Genomic DNA, 18,721 nt, shown 5'->3' with positions numbered 1-18,721 from the left:
TGCATATTGTATTTCGTCGGCTAATTGCTACGAGCATTGATATTTACATATACACATCCGTATACGCGAATTTACATAAATTATTTGGTCGCTTCATAACGCGGAAAGTGGCAAGTTGTTTTATTAATATCTTAAGACGCTGCCACAGTATCAAAGCGACCAAAGTTTTTATGCATGTGTGCCTTTACTTGGAGTATTATATGTATGTACATTTGTACTTTTTGCTTTGGTGACTTTGGTTTGTATTTTCATACACATATATTCAATGATACAATGCTCAACAGCTGATCGACCGCCACATGCTTCATGTTTATATATGCATATACATACATATTTAAGGGTGGAATTGGTGCTGGTCAAGTGCATTTATCTTTCGACTTGGCTGATGAAACCAGGCTTTGAGTAATACTTACCCAACAACCATCCCATCCATAGTCCAGATAAAAACCCAATAAATCTTTAATTTCATTGAGAATTGGGCATATGCGTTTGCCGTCGGCAAAACGTTGTTAATATAAATACATTTTTACCAACAACCTTTAATAAATTCCAATTCAATCAATTGCCACTATGTGGCTCTTTGCTATGTGCCTATATATTTATAACTAATTCCTAACATTTTAATTATCTTCAAACATAAAAGTTTTTAATATGCATAGATTTCTAGTGTGTATATGCCGTCGGCAAAACAGTACTTACATGCATTTTTGTACTTTTTAAATTATTAATACAAAGGGATGAGATAATTCATAAATGTATCATGGAAGTTATACATTTAGGCATATTAATTGGTTTTTGTTCGTACAGAAATTGCTCAGCAGAAATAAACAAAAATTTCTGCAATTTGCTGCAACTTCACAAACACTCAACTCTGCAAAGAGCTCATTTAATTTTGGCATATATATTACCAAATTTCGGTATTTAAAAGCTATTTTTTCATAAACCAAGAGTTTCCTAGAGTTGCGGATGATAATTTTTTGAGATTTTTAGGACTCCCCCCACCCCCCGAAAAAAAAGTTGGAAAATCGAGGCACCTTATATAAAATATTCCCCCCAAGTAGCGCAACTAACAGCTGATCGCTCAAAATTTGCACACACACACAAACATCACCAATGGCCATATTACGGAAATCTTAGGGAAATTGAAGTTAAATTTTTAAACAGACATACAATGTCATAATTTTGGAATATATAGCATCTAGGACACCTTAATTGCAGTTATTGAAAGAAAATGTTTGCTTATACTCAAGTGTTTAATTATTTTTTCTAAATTTATCTTTAATATTGATGCAATGATTGATCCAATGCAACTCTGGTCTTCCTACTGTTCTTCATTCCACTCCATTCGAGTGCCTATTTTCACGGCCTGCGAGTACCTTGGACTCTATTCGCAACATAACCTCCAATTAAGCTGCCAAACTATATAGTAAACAATGGTTTCGAAGCTCACACTGATGGTGTATCAGTTTGCATAGATATGAGTGTTGTAGATATGATACCGGAATATATGCAGCCCCATTTCGTGGTATCAAAGTCGATTTGCAGGTGATGTTGAGCCTTTGAACTTGACCCTTTCCCATAATATGCGTGGTAGGGCCTTATATGTGATACTAAAAAGGACGAGGGATAGTTGTCGCAGTTTTCTTGTAGTTTGAGCAAATGTACGTTCTTCTTACAGCCACAGCTGGAATATTGCTATGCCCACATTGTCAAATCAAATTACCTAGAATGAAAAAGAAACGAATATCAGCCAGGATAGATAATAAGTTTTTAATATTACCGGAAATGCTTAATAAATACAAGATACTCAAGGGGATTTCAGATAACCAGAATCAGGACCTGTAAAGTAAATTCAAGTGAACCTCCACCATGCCAAGGCATCTTCCGGTAGCGGGGGTACCCGAAGATTATAACAAGGGATAATAGATAGATGTTGGGGTAATAGATAGTAAATTAGGCGTGCTACAAAAACAAAAACGAATAAATGCAGATGACTGTTTAATCCATTATTCGAAGTTCTTTGAATGGATGTGCAAATTGAAACGGGCAAAGTACTGCTAAAACTGCTTCCCCCGAGTCTATTCTTGTTGTTGTTGTTGTTGTAGCGATTAGTTACTCCCCGAAGGCTTTGGGGAGTGTTATCGATGTGATGGTCCTTTGTCGGATACAGATCCGATACGCTCCGGTAACACAGCATCATTAAGGTGCTGGCCCGACCATCTCGGGAACGATTTATATGGCCACATTAAACCTTCAGGCCATCCCTCCCTCCCCACCGCCAAGTTCCATGAGGAGCCAGAGCCTCGTCTGTTAGTGAAACGGGATTCGCCGCTCGAAGGTGAGGTTGACAATTGGGTTGGAGAAGCTATATATTGCGCTACACAACCCCTTGAATCCCACATTAATATTCTATTCTTCTTTAGCAGCAGTGCCGAGCACCAATTCCCTTTTGGACAGGAAAGTAAACGTTTGGTTGTCTGCAAGTTTATCATATGCCAGTACAGAACATACTCGTTTGCTGGATCTGAGCAGTACATCTAATTTTCCCAGATTTTCTGGGCTCAGCGAGGGTATCCTCCTGAATGGTGCATGTGTACCCTGCTGCCTTGCCTGGCCGCTCACCCAACAACACCAGGCACGACGGAACTTGCCTTGCGACACCCAAAGTGCACTCACGCTTCTCATGGATCCAGCGGGTTAGTGGGCTTAGAGTATACCCGTGCTAGCTATGCCTGTAGTAAGAGGCGACTAAAATACCAAATTGATTCAAGGGGTTTTGTAGCGCAATCCTTTCAATGGGTTGCCAGCGCAATATATAGCCTCTCCAACCCAATAGTCAACGTCACCTACCCGTGGCGAATCCTGTTTTTTTAACAGCCGAGGCTCTGGCGACCTCATGTTCCTTATGGATCTACATTTGAAGGCGCTTAGTTAGCTGACATCGCTTACTTAACCGGTAGATTTTAAAGTAAAAACCAAAACACAAAATATAGGTTAGGTTGAAGTAGCCGGTTCATGAGGATCTCACATAGACTGAATGAGTCCGTAGTGTTACCAGACGTTTGTTTTAACGACCAAGCTGAAAACCCTATCAAGAACCAGGACCTATTTTATAAAAAAAACTCCGTCCTCTTGACAAATACTAGAAGCTTCCTAGGGCTTAAGCCACTTGCTGCTTCTATATCTGACAGCTTTAACACTCCTAATAGCTGGAGCCTTAGCCTGGCATGCGCAGGGCACGATATTTCTCAGGGGCCCGGTATTTCTCGGGGGGCCGCGATTTAGAGGTACTAAGATATTTTTTTTAATTCAGGAGAGTCTTTAGTTGTTCCATGTGGAAATTTTAAGCCGATAATGATTTTTTACCTGGTCCCTCGAACAGTGAGGGGACAATAAAAACATCAAACAAAAATATATGTTTACATGAATCCGAAATCGTAAAGTTTTCGTGGTAACACTGATGAAGGTTCATCTTCAAAAAGCCTTCCAACAATACCGCCAACTCTGTATCAAAGCCTAGATTATTTAAACGACTTCGATATCGGTACGGTGAATAATGAGTTTTTGCGATCTGAAGAAGTCAACGAAATAATTCGTCGAGGTCATCAAAAGTGCCCTGTTATTTTCCCATTAGCTATACGCTAAACTGCCATCACACGAAAATACTGAAGATCACTTTAAATGTTATATTCAATGGCGATCTTTACAAAACCTAATTCGAAAGGAGGCTACAATTCATACACATCAATGAACAGCTAATCACTGAAACTCAAAAGTGGAAAGAAATTTTATATAGAATTTTGGACACTATTTTTTTTTTTCAAAAAGCGAAAGGATGGACATTTTTTGGGCATCTAAGATCTCATAAGCCATTATGATCCGATACTTAGAGATCATTTGGAGAAAGTTAGGATTTCACAATAGCAGTACAAACGTTTACTAGTTCACTCACTATCTTTCCCCAGACATTCAGAACGAGTTTATAGAAATTTGTGCAAAGCATGTGAGGGAAACTATATTAGATCAAGGCAAGAAAGCTAAGTATTTTGCTATTATCGTTGATGCTATGCTTGATGCTAGTCACGTTGACTACGTTCATTTTGCGCTCACTCCATTTCAATTCGAAAGCAACAAATTTACAATTCCAGAACAGATTAGGGCTTTCGTGAATTGTAACCAAAAAACTGCTCAGAAAATCGCTGATCTAATTTGCCATACATGATTGAAGATTGTCGTGCACAAGGGTATGATAACGGCGCCAATATGAAAGGAGCTTACAACGGAGCACTACGTCACATTCTCGACAAAAACTCGAATGCTGATTACTCGCCTTGTGCAACCCGCAGCTATGATAGCGTTTTCTTTTCTGGATAAAGTGTTACGCAAGCGTTGTTGTTCTATTCTAAAAAACAGGCAACGCCTTTACGGGGTATTTCGTTCTTTTGTGAAAATTCTTGCCTGCTCGCAACGCAAAAGCGTTACTTTTTTACCCTGTATAAAATGGCGGTGTGGCGGTGCAACTTTGTGAAACTCTCAATTCGCTCTTAAGTTCCACATATACTCTGTTAATATGAGTGAATTTGGTGAGTTGAAATGTTCTTTGTATGCACTATCAATGTTGACCATTTTCTGGGGTAGGAGTAATTCTATTGTTGTTGTTAATGTTGTAGCGATAAGGTTGCTCCCCGAAGGCTTTGAGGAGTATTATCGATGTGATGGTCCTTTGCCGGATACAGATCCGGTACGCTCCGGTATCACAGCACCATTAAGGTGCTAGCCCGACCATCTCGGGAACGATTTATGTGACCACATTAAACCTTCAGGCCATCCCCTCCCTCCCCATCCCAAGTTCCATGAGGAGCTTGGGGTCGCCAGAGCCGCGTCTGTTAGTGAAACAGGATTCGCCGCGGATAGGTGAGGTTTACAATTAGGTTTGGTGAAGCTATATATTGCGCTGGCAACCTGCAGGGTTGCGCTACACAGCCCCTGGAATCTGATATTTTAGTCCCCTCTAACGCATACGACAGGCATACCTACAGCGGGTACATTCTGACCCCCTAACCCGATGGGGTAGAGTATTACCATTTACTTAGGCAACAATTTATTTCAGAAAAGAAAACGCTATCAATTTATGTGGTGTTGATGCTGCAGAATGTTGTACGGCTGCAATTATTTTCTTCGGCAGCACTCCACAACGATGTGACATCCTCAGAAAAAATGTACCTAGCTCTCTTCATAGTCTTTCGGCCAAAAGCCAAATTTGACTGCGCAAGCATACGGCGATGTTGCCGGCATTCTCAAGTACATCAACAAGTTCGAATGTATCTTGCTGTCCTCAATTTGGTTCAAAACCCTACCATTAATGAAAGAAGCGTGGTCCTCCAAGCGAGAGACGCCACCACAGATGTTGAGGTCCGACATCTAGATGCCTTATTAGCTGATTTGAAGTTGATCAGGAACCAATGGGAAACAATTTTAGACAAATGCAAAACAGTTGCTATTCAATTGAACATCTTGACAAAGTTTCCGGACATTCGAAACAGAAAACCCAAAAGGCGTTCTGAAGATAATTTAAATGAGATGATTACGGATGATTCAGAGTCTGATTTCAAAAACAATACATTCTTGGTGATCGTTGATTCGGTAATCACTGGCATTACTTAACGATTTGCAGCTATGAGAAATTTGAACGAAAAGTTTTCCTTTTTGTGGCAATTTAAGACATGGATGAAACTACGGTTCGGGCGAGCGCAGCAAAATTTGTCGAAAAATACAAGTTGGATATTTCTCAAAGCTTAGAATGTGAAATAGTTCACTTGAAACATATTTACGAAGCAAATTTTGATAAAGGTCTGTCACCATTGGTTTTGCTAAATGCCGTCTATTTTCAAAATATGTATACAATTTTAGTGCAGAACGTTCCTTCAGCGTCATTTCAAGAATGAAAGACTTTCATAGATCGTGTTCATCTAAAGAACGAGTTTTAGGACTTGCCACGCTTTGTGTTGCATCCGTTTTGGCAAGACAGTTAAATTTTGATATTATTATAAAAAATTTTGCAGCGAAAAAAGCAAGTAAAGCCACTCTTTGATATCCGAACATTCTATATTGAATAATTAAAATTTATAAACATCATTAAATTTATAAGAATGTATGAAAATGTTACCAAATAACTAGAAGATTATTTGAATTAATATGTGGCTGTTAAAAGAGAATTTTATTTCTACGTTACAATAAAATAAAACAAATAGTAAATATTCTGTGTTAATTTTATTGTCAGCTCTTAGCCAAAAATCATTTAGTTGATGTGGCAAAAAATTTTTTTGATGTAATCCATCAATAATGATTTATGAATGAAACGTCATTAATTCACGTTAATCAAATATATTAGTGGATTTTTTATAGGAGGCCCGTAAATTTTTTTAATCCCGGGCCCGGATTTTCTCTCTACGGCCCTGGTTCGAAGACGCCAGAGGGGATTGAAGCCAGAGTCTCCGGACCCAGAGCCAAAATATCAGTACCTCTAAAAGCACATACGAGCAGCTTTCAAGCAGAAGTATTCGCCATATGTTGCTGCGCTAAGCTGAACCTTCTATCAGCGCCAATGAAACAATTGCCATACTCAGTCAGACAGTCAGGCCCCACTAAAGGCAATTGTGGCGTTCGAAATAAAGTCAGCACTGGTCCTTGGGTGCACAACGTAGTACTGTTGCACTGGGTCCCAGGCCCCAGGGGAGTACAGGGTAATGAGCAGGCGGACTCTAGTGTTTAGTTTGTTGCGTCCCTCCCACAAATTATCATCCTCCCAGCAGATCCAGGAAGGTATCGAACCCAATCCGTGTCCTTCTCCTGACCCCGGTCATGAGAAATGGTTTTGCTGCGTTTGCCGGAAAAGAATCTTTTTAGGACGGTCATACTCTTGTCAGTGTGTCACGTGCAAGGGATGGTTGCATCGGACAGGTTGCTCTGGGCTTGATCCCAAAACCCGACGTCCTCGTAACTTTTACAAATCTTTGGTGGCTTCTAAAAAACTAGCAGAGTAGGAACGCACTCTCCCTAAGAAAACCGGAGTCATCTAGCCCAACTTCGATCTGGATACCGTAACAGGTTAAACTCTTACCTATCCAGAATCAACCCCGACATACAAAACATATGTCCTGCTTATAATGTGTCCCCACATGACATCAACCATCTCTGGGATTCAAGGGGTTGTGTAGCGCAATATATAGCTTCTCCAACCCAATTGTCAACCTCACCTTCGAGCGGCGAATCCCGTTTCTTTAACAGACGAGGCTCTGGCGACCCCAAGCTCCTCATGGAAATTGGAGGGTGGGGAGGGAGGGATGGCCTGAAGGTTCAATGTGGCCATATAAATCGTTCCCGAGATGGTCGGGCCAGCACCTTAATGGTGCTGTGTTACCGGAGCGTATCGGATCTGTATCCGACAAAGGACCATCACATCGATAACACTCCCCAAAGCCTTCGGGGAGTAACCTAATCGCTACAACAACAACAACAACATCAACCATCTCTTTAGCTGTATTGTGGAATCAACGCCTCTAACACTCCTCTCATTATGGTTCACCCCTGTTGAAAATTTCTGTTTCCTTGGACTCCCGTTAGAGGACATTGATGACAATTTGTGATCTGTCGCATCTATTGGATGGGGCGAAGCACTGCTACAACAAGAGCAGGCGGACAACCTGGAAAGAGAGGCAGGAACTGTATGACCCATCCATCCCGAGCCGTTCCTGTCAGTTGGCTCACAGGGGAATTTATTAGGAGAAGGGGGGGGGGGGGGGGGGTAGGAGAAGAACACTGGAGCAATACGCCAGGTTTGAGAAGTTACTGTTAGGAAGTTATAGCACAAGTCGCTACAGGGCAATAATAGACCTATCGAAAGATAACCGAAGAATCCCAAGAGCTTTCTTACAGGGCATTATAGACTGAGCAGCCGTATGCAGAAAGTGGGCATACTATCGAATAACACATGCCGATTTTGTGATCGATCAGCAGACGGCGGACCATATCCTCCAAGAATACGAAGCAATCTCAAAACGTAGGGCTAAGTTTATGGGCCCACCATGGCCAGTGCATTCCCACATTTAATCTCTCAAGCCAAGAACTCTGCTAGGGTTTATCAAAGAAGTCGGCTACGATGAGGTGCTGTGAAGGAGATGTGCAAGTCACTGTGCAATCCTCAATAAATTATCTATCTACGTTCCAGTAACAAGCACCATTGAGGTACTAACCCGACCATCTCCGGACCTATTGATATGACTACATTGAACCTTCTAGGGTTTGAATATTAATAATGACCGCAATGCGAAAGTCTGCTAAAATTTACCATTCTCCATGTAATGCTACATATATAACTTCCCACGTTTTGAATCAGTAATGAAAAGAGCAAAATTTACTAAAATTTTAACTGGTTGTGGGTAAGGTGTTGATGTCCTCTCTTAACGCAATGTAATGGCAACGGCGACGCAGGGAAAATAATAAAAATCCTATAAATCTACTGATCATAATTAATTAATCCCTCCCTTTCTATGCAGTTGTATGCATACATACATATGGGTTTTGTTCTCCAAACGCTATTTAAAGAAATCAATTGGTATTTACATGAACTTGTTGTTGTTGTTGTTGTAGCAATGCTCGCCCCACCTAATAGCCGCGACCGATCACAAATTGTCATCAATATCCTCTAACGGGAGTCCAAGGAAACTTGCCGTTTCAACAGGGGTGGACCATAAGGAAAGGGGTGTTAGAGGCGTTGGTTCCACATTACAATTAAAGAGATGGTTGGTGTCATGTGGGGACACATTGCAAGCAGGGCATACATTTTGTATGTCGGGGTTGATTCTGGATAGGTAAGAGTTTAACCTGTTACAGTATCCAGAACGAAGTTGAGCAAGAGTGACACGCGTTTCCCTGGGGAGTATGCGTTCCTCTTCTGCGAGTTCTGGATATTTTTCTTCAAGTACTGGATTCACCGGGCAATTCCCGACATAAAGGTCCGACGCCTGTCTATGGAGTTCACCAAGGACCTGCTTGTGTTTTTCCGCTTCATACGGCTGGGTTCTCAGGTGCCGTATTTCCTCAAAATGCTTACGGAGATGACTCCTTAGGCCCCTAGGCGGTGCTGGTTCGTCAATCAGATGTCTGTTGGGATGCCCAGGTTTCTGGGTATTCAACAGAAACTGTTTGGTCAGCATCTCATTTCTCTCCCTGATGGGGAGTATTCTCGCCTCATTATGCAGATGGTGTTCTGGGGACATAAGAAGACAGCCCGTGGCGATTCTGAGAGCAGTATTTTGGCAGGCCTGTAGTTTCTTCCAGTGGGTGGTTTTTAGGCTTGGCGACCATATGGGTGACGCGTAGCACGTAATCGGCTGGCTAATTGCTTTGTATGTGGTCAAGAGCGTTTCTTTATCTTTTCCCCAGGTACTGCCAGCAAGGGATTTGAGGATTTTATTACGGCTCTGAATTCTTGGAACAATTGCGGTTGCGTGCGCACCAAAATGTAGATCCTGATCAAACGTCACACCCAAGATTTTGGGGTGTAGGACAGTCGGTAGCGTAGTGGCATCGACGTGGATGTTCAATATGGTCGACATTTGGGGCGTCCATGTTGTAAATAAGGTCGCGGAAGATTTAGTCGGTGACAATGCCAGGTTTCGCGAGGCGAAAAAACTGGAGAGATCAGGGAGATAGCCGTTTATTTTATTGCATAGCTCATCGATCTTTGGGCCTGGGCCTGTGGCCATTATTGTGCAGTCATCGGCGTAGGAAACGATTGTGACTCCTTCCGGTGGTGATGGTAGCTTAGATATGTAGAAATTAAACAAAAGCGGGGATAGGACACCACCCTGTGGCACCCCTTGTTTAATTCTCCTTTGTTTTGATGTTTCGTTTCTGAATTGCACCGATGCCTGCCGACCACCCAGATAATTTGCGGTCCACCTTTTAAGACATGCGGGAAGGGTGGACCCTTCCAGGTCTTGCAATAACGAGCCATGGTTGACCGTATCAAAAGCTTTTGATAGGTCTAACGCTACGAGTACTGTTCTATGGTGGGGATATTGATTCAAACCGCAATTTATCTGGGTGCTAATGACATTTAGCGCGGAGGTAGTGCTATGGAGTTTTCTGAAGCCATGCTGATGAGGGGCTAGCTGCAAATGTGCTTGGAAATAAGGGAGCAAAATGGCTTCAAGCGTCTTTGCCACTGGCGATAGGAGAGATATCGGACGATATGACTCACCTACGTTAGCTGGTTTCCCAGGCTTTAGTAGCGGGACCACCTTGGCCATTTTCCATTTCTCGGGTATGACAAAGGTGGAAAGAGACAGGTTGAAGACATGCGCTAAATATTTGAAACCCTCTTTCCCTAGGTTTTTAAGCATCGGCATGGCTATGCCGTCTGGGCCCACTGCTTTGGATGGTTTAGCGCGACCAATGGCGTCCTCAACCTCTCTAGCGGTGATGGTAATTGGTGACGCGCTGAGTTTGTGTTTATGTGCGTGTCTATTGGCTCTCCGTCTATCTTTGTCGACCGTAGGATGCATTATATATTGTCGGCAGAAAGCGCTCGCGCATTTTTTCGCATCCGACAGCACCTTATCGCCAAAGGCGATGGAAACTTTGTCTTTGTGCTTAGTCGGATTCGATAGGGACTTTACGGTGGACCAAAGTTTACCTACACCGGTAGAGAGGTTACAACCTCTTAGGTGCTCTTCCCATTTCGCCCGCTTGTGTTCGTCCACAAGCAGTCTGATGCGTTGGTTTATATCCCTTATTTGGGGGTCGCCTGGATCAAGCTGTCTTATAAGGTCGCGTTCCCTCGCTAAGCTCGCGGCCTCCGCCGGGAAGTGGGCCGGATTTCGGGAATTCTCCCGGCGGGAATGAAATGTGCCGAGGCGGATTCAATGACCTTACGGAAGGCACGCTCCCCTTGGCGGGCATCAGTCGGGATAGGGAGGGCAGCAAAGCTGCTGTCTGTTGCAGATTTATATTCTTCCCACTTTCCTTTTTTGAAGTTTATGAAAGTGCGTTTTTCGGTGACGATGAAGTCGGCGGTACGCTCGAACGAAATAAGTATGGGCAGGTGGTCGGATGCCAATGTTACCATCGGCTGCCAGTTGACGCAGTTTACGAGTTCTGCGCTTACGATTGAGATGTCTGGCGAGCTATGACAGCTTCCTACCATACGTGTGGGGGCGTCTCCGTTTATTGTGCAGAACGTCGTTTCGTCTATTTGATCCGCCAACATCTCACCCCTACTGTCCGCCCGCAGGTTTGAATGCCATAGGTCGTGATGGGCATTTAAATCGCCTAAGATAATGCGATTGTTGCCAGTGAGTAAGGCCTCGATATTAGGGCGGTATCCACTGGGGCAACAGGTGACAGGAGGGATGTAGATGTTGATGATTTCTAGATTTGCATCGCCTGACCGGACAGATAGGCCTTGACGTTCTAAGACATTGTCACTGCGGTCGATGCCAGGATCAAATATATGATATTGCACAGAGTGGTGTATAATAAACGCGAGGCCGCCTCCATTTCCGCTCTCGCGGTCTTTCCTGTGGACATTATAACCAGAGCAGGTCTGCAATGCAGATCTTGCTGTGAGTTTAGTCTCATGAATCGCAGCAATGCGGATGTAGTGCCGCTTCATGAAATCGACTATCTCCGTAATCTTCCCAGTTAGTCCATTACAGTTGAACTGCAGAATTCTGAAGTGCATGAGGGGTGACGCCGCCACTCTAGGGGTAAGTGAGGGGTGACTACGCCTAGGTTGTGGAAGGCCAGGACGCAATTGCTGTTGTGGCCTTGGGACTGGGCGCCCTTGGGCAAGCATTGGGGTACCCGGATGATTTGGGTTTGCGACCTGGCAACATGGCGCGATGAAACCCGTCGAGGGGTTGCCGTCGCGGAGACCAGAACATCTAGGAAAGTGGCACCACCCAAGGCAGGAGCTGCATTGAGCGGATGTCGCAAACCTATATATTCTGTGCTGGCAGACGGTGCAAACGGAGGCAGGGACTAAGAGTCTGTTTCCCTGACCTGCACGATTGCTGCCAGAAAAGAGGGGGGGAGAAGAAGACGGGGGCAGGGGCTGATGCTCAGCATTGCTACCAGCTCTACTACGAAGGTAGTAGTTATGAGTGGTATCAGCTGTTTGAGTTGTTGGCGCCGTGGGGCGCGAGCAGCAGCGGGTACTTGTTGTGGCTTGCTGAGCAGCGAAGCTGCTGGAAGGTAGTGGGGATACGCTTAGGCGTAGACTACGGGACGCCCTTGGGCGTGAACAGCAAGGAGCCACAAAAGATTTATAAAAGTTACGTGGACGTCGGGTTTTGGGATCAAGCCCAGAACAACCTGTCCGATGCAACCATCCCTTGCACGAGACACACTGAACAGAGTATGACCGTCCTATAAAGATTCTTTTCTGGCAGATGCAGCAAAACCATTTCTCATGACCGGGGTCAGGAGACGGACCCGGATTGGGTTCGATACCTTCCCGGAGTAAGAGAATATGTAGCAGTCCTGCTGCAAGGAGCTGCTGGGAGGATGACAATTTGTGGGAGGGACGAAACAAATTAAATGGGGTCACACTGAAATGACAGTCCTTGGTCGGGAAAAATCCCGAGTCGCTCCGGTACATAGAACCGACTGCCTTGGGAAGCGTTTACATGAACTTCGAACTCTTTGGTATTTGCCTTCTTCAGTTGATTATCAACAAAAGCATGACAAATTATCACTAACAAATGCATACATGTTGTTTATATATTTAATATGGTAGGCAATTTACTTACTCTTTCTGGTGCGATGATCCTGGACAATCGGACCTGACTAGACGAGATTTATTTTGCTTTAACATAGCGTGCTTAACGCGAACCATATCATGTTCGGGCACAATTTCGATAATGCAACCAATCAAAGAAATGTCGTGCTTGTAATACTGCTATGATAGCAGCAGCAGCTCCCGGTGGCGGCACATAAACAACAGTTGCATGCGGATCAGTTGCATTTTTTGCTTCGGCTACCTATTCAATTTTAATTCACCTTACATTATCTACTATTGCAATTTTTAATCAATACAAATCAATATAAATTACCGAAGCAAATACTGGCAAACCAAGATGCGTAGTTCCACCCTTTTTTGGGAAAATACATCCAACCAATTTTGTACCGCATTCCAAAGCATGTTGGTTGTGTAAAGTACCTTGTTTACCGGGAAATCCTTGGCAAATGACACGTGAATCTGCATTTAATTGTAATATAACATTTTTTTTATTATTTAAAAATACACATACGTATGAATGAAAAGCAGAGAGTAAATAATGTTGCTTTGGTTGTAGCGATAAGGATACTCCCCGGGAGCGATTTAGTATGACCACCTGAAGCCTTCTAGGCCATCCCGTCGATTCTATACAACTTTCAGATTCTAAAAACGGATCTCGACACGCGTCTTTTGATACCACCTTTGTTTAGGTTGTGCACTGTCTTGAAAACGTTACCTTTTTTGGTTTTGGAAATCGAATCTTCCAATTCCAATTGGTGGCAAGAGGACTTGGCTGCCTCTAGTTAATGCACCAGGTTAATTTAGAAGTGCCTAAACAGCTAACACACGTCTCACCTAAAAGCCCGTAGCACAAGCACCAATGATGACATGATACGAAACATTCATTCTCTCTCAATTCGTTTCCAGGAATGGGTCTTAAAGTTCATTCAATTGTAAACATTGGTTCATTCGATTGTAAACAAACTTCATTCGTTTCCAAGAATGGGTCTTGAAGATCAGAGTTGCGTAAACCGCGCAAAAAAAATCACAAGAAAATCGGTGCGTTTTCATTATTTTTCATTTCAAGTGTATTCAACTACATAAGCGGATCAAAAATTTGTAAAAAAGGTACAAGAAATAACAAAATTAAATGAGCTGTTATATTAACGCACGAAAAGAGATAAGTACATTTTATCTTAGCTATCAAAAAATTAAATTTCACGTGTTGTCACGGAAAAATTTTTAACGGGTAAAATAAGCTTTTTTTTGTATTTGTGATCCTGAAAAAATTCGAGTTTTTTGATATCCCATTTGACAATCTTGAGTAAGTTTTCGGTGAAAATCATAAATTAAACCTTTACCATGTAAAATACCCCAAAGTTGTTCCGAAATGCCCAAATTTGATTTTGAGGATGATGGCATCTATGGTCAATGTTATAAAAAATGCACATTTTCACGCGCTCTCAGAGAGCGAGAAGTTTCATATCATGTCATCATTGACAAGCACTTTTTTAGTTTAATTACCACAATTATAGTTTTTCATCGTTTTAAAATCTTTCCCGGAATAATTAATAAATTGTCGTATTAAGATGACGCTGTCATTTCGACAATGATGACATGATATGAAACTTCTCGCTCTCTGAGAGCGCGTGAAAATGTGCATTTTTTATAACATTGACCATAGATGCCATGATCCTCAAAATCAAATTTGGGCATTTCGGAATAACTTTGGGGTATTTTACATGGTAAAGGTTTAATTTATGATTTTCACCGAAAACTTACTCAAGATTGTCAAATGGGATATCAAAAAACTCGAATTTTTTCAGGATCACAAATACAAAAAAAGCTTATTTTACCCGTTAAAATTTTTTCCGTGACAACACGTGAAATTTAATTTTTTGATAGCTAAGATAAAATGTACTTATCTCTTTTCGTGCGTTAATATAACAGCTCATTTAATTTTGTTATTTCTTGTACTGTTTTGCGTTTTTTATTTCGTGACAAAAAAAAACTAATCATTACTACATATATTATAAATTATTTTTTTATTTAGCACTTCTATTTTGGACTTAAGCTACAATTTTATGTAAATTTTAAACTTTAGCACCCAACTGCTACTAAACGTCCAAAAAAAAAGCCAAAAGCCGCATATTGGGCCCAGGATCATGAATACGAAAGCGGAAATTACAAATTTTCCTCTGTCAAGACTACTTCGAGAAAAATTACCTGGCGCTGCTCCGAAAAATCGCGGCAAAAGCTTTCTGTACTGCTGGTAGGTCCAGCTACGTAATCCAAATTATTTTCTCGAAGAGCATCTTTCTGCATAACTGTGCTTGTGTTTTAGTACAAAAAATCATCTAAATTACAATTACCACATGCAAATTTTCAACTTCTACCGACGTCAAAACGCGTTCTTTTACACCTCCCGACGTAATTATCACATAAAACACTACGTACCTGGATTCGTCTTTCTCTCGACTGGGAAATTTGAAAAAATTCTGGCTACCCTCGCATCCCATGACACACTTTTTGTTTGTTGGCATTTTGCTAGCAATTAAACAAATTGTTATATTATTTCATATTTTTTCACTGCAGAAAACACTACTTACAACTTATTATAGTTTAAAACTAAATATTTTTCCGAAAATTCGCCTTTTTTACAAATTTTTGATCCGCTTATGTAGTTGAATACACTTGAAATGAAAAATAATAAAAACGCACCGATTTTCTTGGAATTTTTTTTGCGCGGTTTACGCAACTCTGCTCTTCAAGACCCATTCTTGGAAACGAATGAAGGTTGTTTACAATCGAATGAACCAATGTTTACAATTGAATGAACTTTAAGACCCATTCCTGGAAACGAATTGAGAGAGAATGAATGTTTCGTATCATGTCATCATTGATTTCGATGACAGCAAGAAACGTCGATGTGTTAGTGGAGAGCGAAAAAAGCTTTGAATGTGTGGGTGAACTAGTTACCACCGTCTTGTAGGGTGGTAATTGTACCTTGAACTCGACGTTACCAGTGCTGTTTTTTACTGATTGCCAGCTCTTGAGGTTTTTGTAAGAAGTCTATCAATGCAGGGGCTTCTAAAATAATTTTGTGGCACAGATGAAAAACAAATAGATTTTGTTGAAAAATTTCTATAAGTTGAATTATTACTAGGATACTTTAAACATTTTACTCAAAAATAATACAGTTAAATCGATTTGCGTTTTAAAATTTATATAAAACAGTAAGACCTATAAGTCTAGAAGGCTGATAAATTAGCCAAAAAGCCATTGTTGATGGCCCAACTAGGAATATTTGTCTTACATTTAAGGACACTCAACAAAAACTAACTGAAAGAGATATTCATAATAAATGGTGTACTGATTTTATTGAATACTGAAATGATCATCCTAATCTTTTTGCGTCAATTTTTTCTGAGTGGAATAATTGTTCATTGGGAAAAAATTTTTGTTTTTCTACAACTTACATTAAAAGACTTAATCGATGATACTCAATCCCAAATGCTTGATGGGTATATTCGACGCCATTGCGAATGAACGAAAATAACTGATAGGTTAACTTAAGTTTAATCCTCTCAAATCTGCCGCTTAAGCTCAGCTTAAACTTCAGTTAAAATTGCAAAATAAGTTTAAGCGTAGTATAAATGACAATCTGAGTTGAACTTGTACATGAAAATCGGACCTAACTCGGGTAAAAATATTACTATGAATGACTCCGAAATTTGGCGCCTATGGATTAAAACAATTGTTTCGAGTAAAAAAAATTACTCCGGATGTTTCCCAACTCGGAGATGGGATCCATATTATTTTCGCTCAGAAAACCTTGCTATGGCGGCCTAAGGCCGCGCTTAAAACATTTACTCTGGTCGTTCCAACACTTAAATGGTTTAAAAATTTAATCCCTGCAAAACTCCTTTTTTTTCTGCGTAAAACTTAATTACAAAAAACAACATGACAACTTTCAACTCTCAACAGCAAAAATCTTCTGAAACAGAACTTGACAGCTGTCCCGCTATTTTTAGACGCTTATTAGCATTCGACCGCTGCTGTTAAGTAATAACCCCACTCAAAATATAACATAAAGCGAGCCAAAAAAAGAAATATTAGCGGTGTTTTTATACACGTATATACGTCTAAGTTTGCTGGTAAAAAAAAAAGCTTATCCTCACTTAGATAATGATTAAGAGACCCATCTAGCGGCATTGGTTAAATAACTAGCTACAAAACGGGTTGTACCGAAAAGCGGAGACACACACATCTGTTGGTCTTAGTGTAAAACCTATAGCTGAATCGGTTGCGGTGAATAGTGGACACACGGCATTTGTAGAGGTGATACATGGAGGTAGTGTACAGGTGAAACATAGACATATATTTCAGTTGCATCTGAGTATAATTTAGAAGAGTAGATAAATATTATTTTTAAGACCTTTGGTTTCAATTATATTTATTGACTATTAGCTGGCTCTAGGTCATAAGGAGTAAAAAGTTGTTTAAGTCCTTCCCAATATATTTCGGTTGCGCATCGATAACCGTACTCAAGGGCAACTAACTGCAATTATATTATAAACAAATCTCACTGTAAAATTACATACAAACTTTAACATAAACAATTATAAACATTCACATACATGAATTTACACGTCTGACTGATTTGACGTGGATTTTGATACATACTGTTGTTGTTGTTATTGTAGCGATAAGGTTGATCCCCCAAAACTTTGGGGAGTGTTATCGATGTGATGGTCCTTTATCGGATACAGATCCGGTACGCTCCGGTAACACAGCACCATTAAGGTGCTAGCCATACCATCTCGGGAACGATTTATGTGGCCACATTAAACCTTCAGGCCATCCCCTCCCTCCCCATCCCAAGTTCCATGAGGAGCTTGGGGTCACCAGAGCCTCGTTTGTTAGTGAAACAGGATTCGCCGCGCATATATGTGAGGTTGACAATTGGTTTTGGAGAAGCTATATATTGCGCTGGTAACCTGAAGGTTTGCGCTACACAGCCCCTTTAATCCTTATGGAAATCAATGTAATCGATTAAAGGTGCCATACCATAATGCTTACGCCATAACCATACCATAGCCAACCAATTGGTTTTTGGTTTCTCGCCATATCCATAACCTAAAAATATTTGAGTTGGTGAGTTTAATAACTTTTTGTAGAGTCTATTGATCTTTTTGGATACGTTATGACTAAGAGACTTATTTTTTGTGCAATATGTTTGTAACTTGTGCGTTTTATGAAATTTTCACGATTTTTAGGTTAAGGCACCATTAATCGATCACATTGGAGATGGATATGGATATGGGTAAGGTTACGGCTATGGCGTTAGGGTTAAGGAAGTTTAATTAGCCCTTAAATTTCAATACGCATTATACTCAGATGTAACTGAAATATGTCTCTATGTTTCACCCTCTACACTAATTCTATGTATTCTATGCGTGTCCACTATTCATCGCAACTGATTCAGCTATATGTTATACATTATAGCCATCAGAGGTTTTGTCTCCGATTTTAGGTACACCCTGTTCTGTAGCTAGTTATTTAACTACTGCCCATCTGGGTCTCCTAAGCATTATCTAAGCGAGGATAGGTGTTTTTTTAAAAGCAAACGTAAACGTTTACGCGTGTAAATAAAAAAACACGGCTAACAAGTGTCTGTAGATGTGTGCAATGCTATCACTGTCCGTTTTGTAATTCATTCTTATGCTCGGCAGCGTGTTTATTATACGTAAAATATCCAATGTTAGGCGTTTGGTGTAGCATTGTTCTTCTGCTAAAATTGTTTGAAAAGAATAGATACAGTTTAATGTTTAGCAGACCATATAAAGTTTAAGCGTATATGTATATATATGTAAAAAAACACATATATTTTTAAGATGTAACGCGCATATATATCAAAGTCGAAGCTTTTGCCAA

The 18,721-nt window shown here is 41.0% G+C and overlaps 1 long non-coding RNA gene across 2 annotated transcripts; it reads right to left on the bottom strand.

The window, feature by feature from the left end:
* Window positions 1–1,076: 1,076 nt before the first annotated feature.
* Window positions 1,077–14,154, bottom strand: LOC137253615 (uncharacterized). 2 transcript variants are annotated; one of them, XR_010953843.1, is made up of 4 exons: window positions 13,317–14,154; window positions 13,119–13,264; window positions 12,816–13,046; window positions 1,077–1,723 (listed from the first exon to the last, which is right to left on the bottom strand). It is a non-coding gene; the product is annotated as an uncharacterized lncRNA (long non-coding RNA). The 2 variants fall into 2 exon arrangements; XR_010953844.1 differs by having other exon boundaries at window positions 1,078–1,723; window positions 13,521–14,154.
* Between the last annotated feature and the right edge of the window lie 4,567 nt (window positions 14,155–18,721).

This window comes from Eurosta solidaginis, chromosome 5 (assembly GCF_040869045.1).
Source record: "Eurosta solidaginis isolate ZX-2024a chromosome 5, ASM4086904v1, whole genome shotgun sequence".
Classification (NCBI taxonomy): Eukaryota; Metazoa; Arthropoda; class Insecta; order Diptera; family Tephritidae; genus Eurosta; species Eurosta solidaginis.
This window is presented reverse-complemented; position numbering and strand designations above follow the sequence as displayed.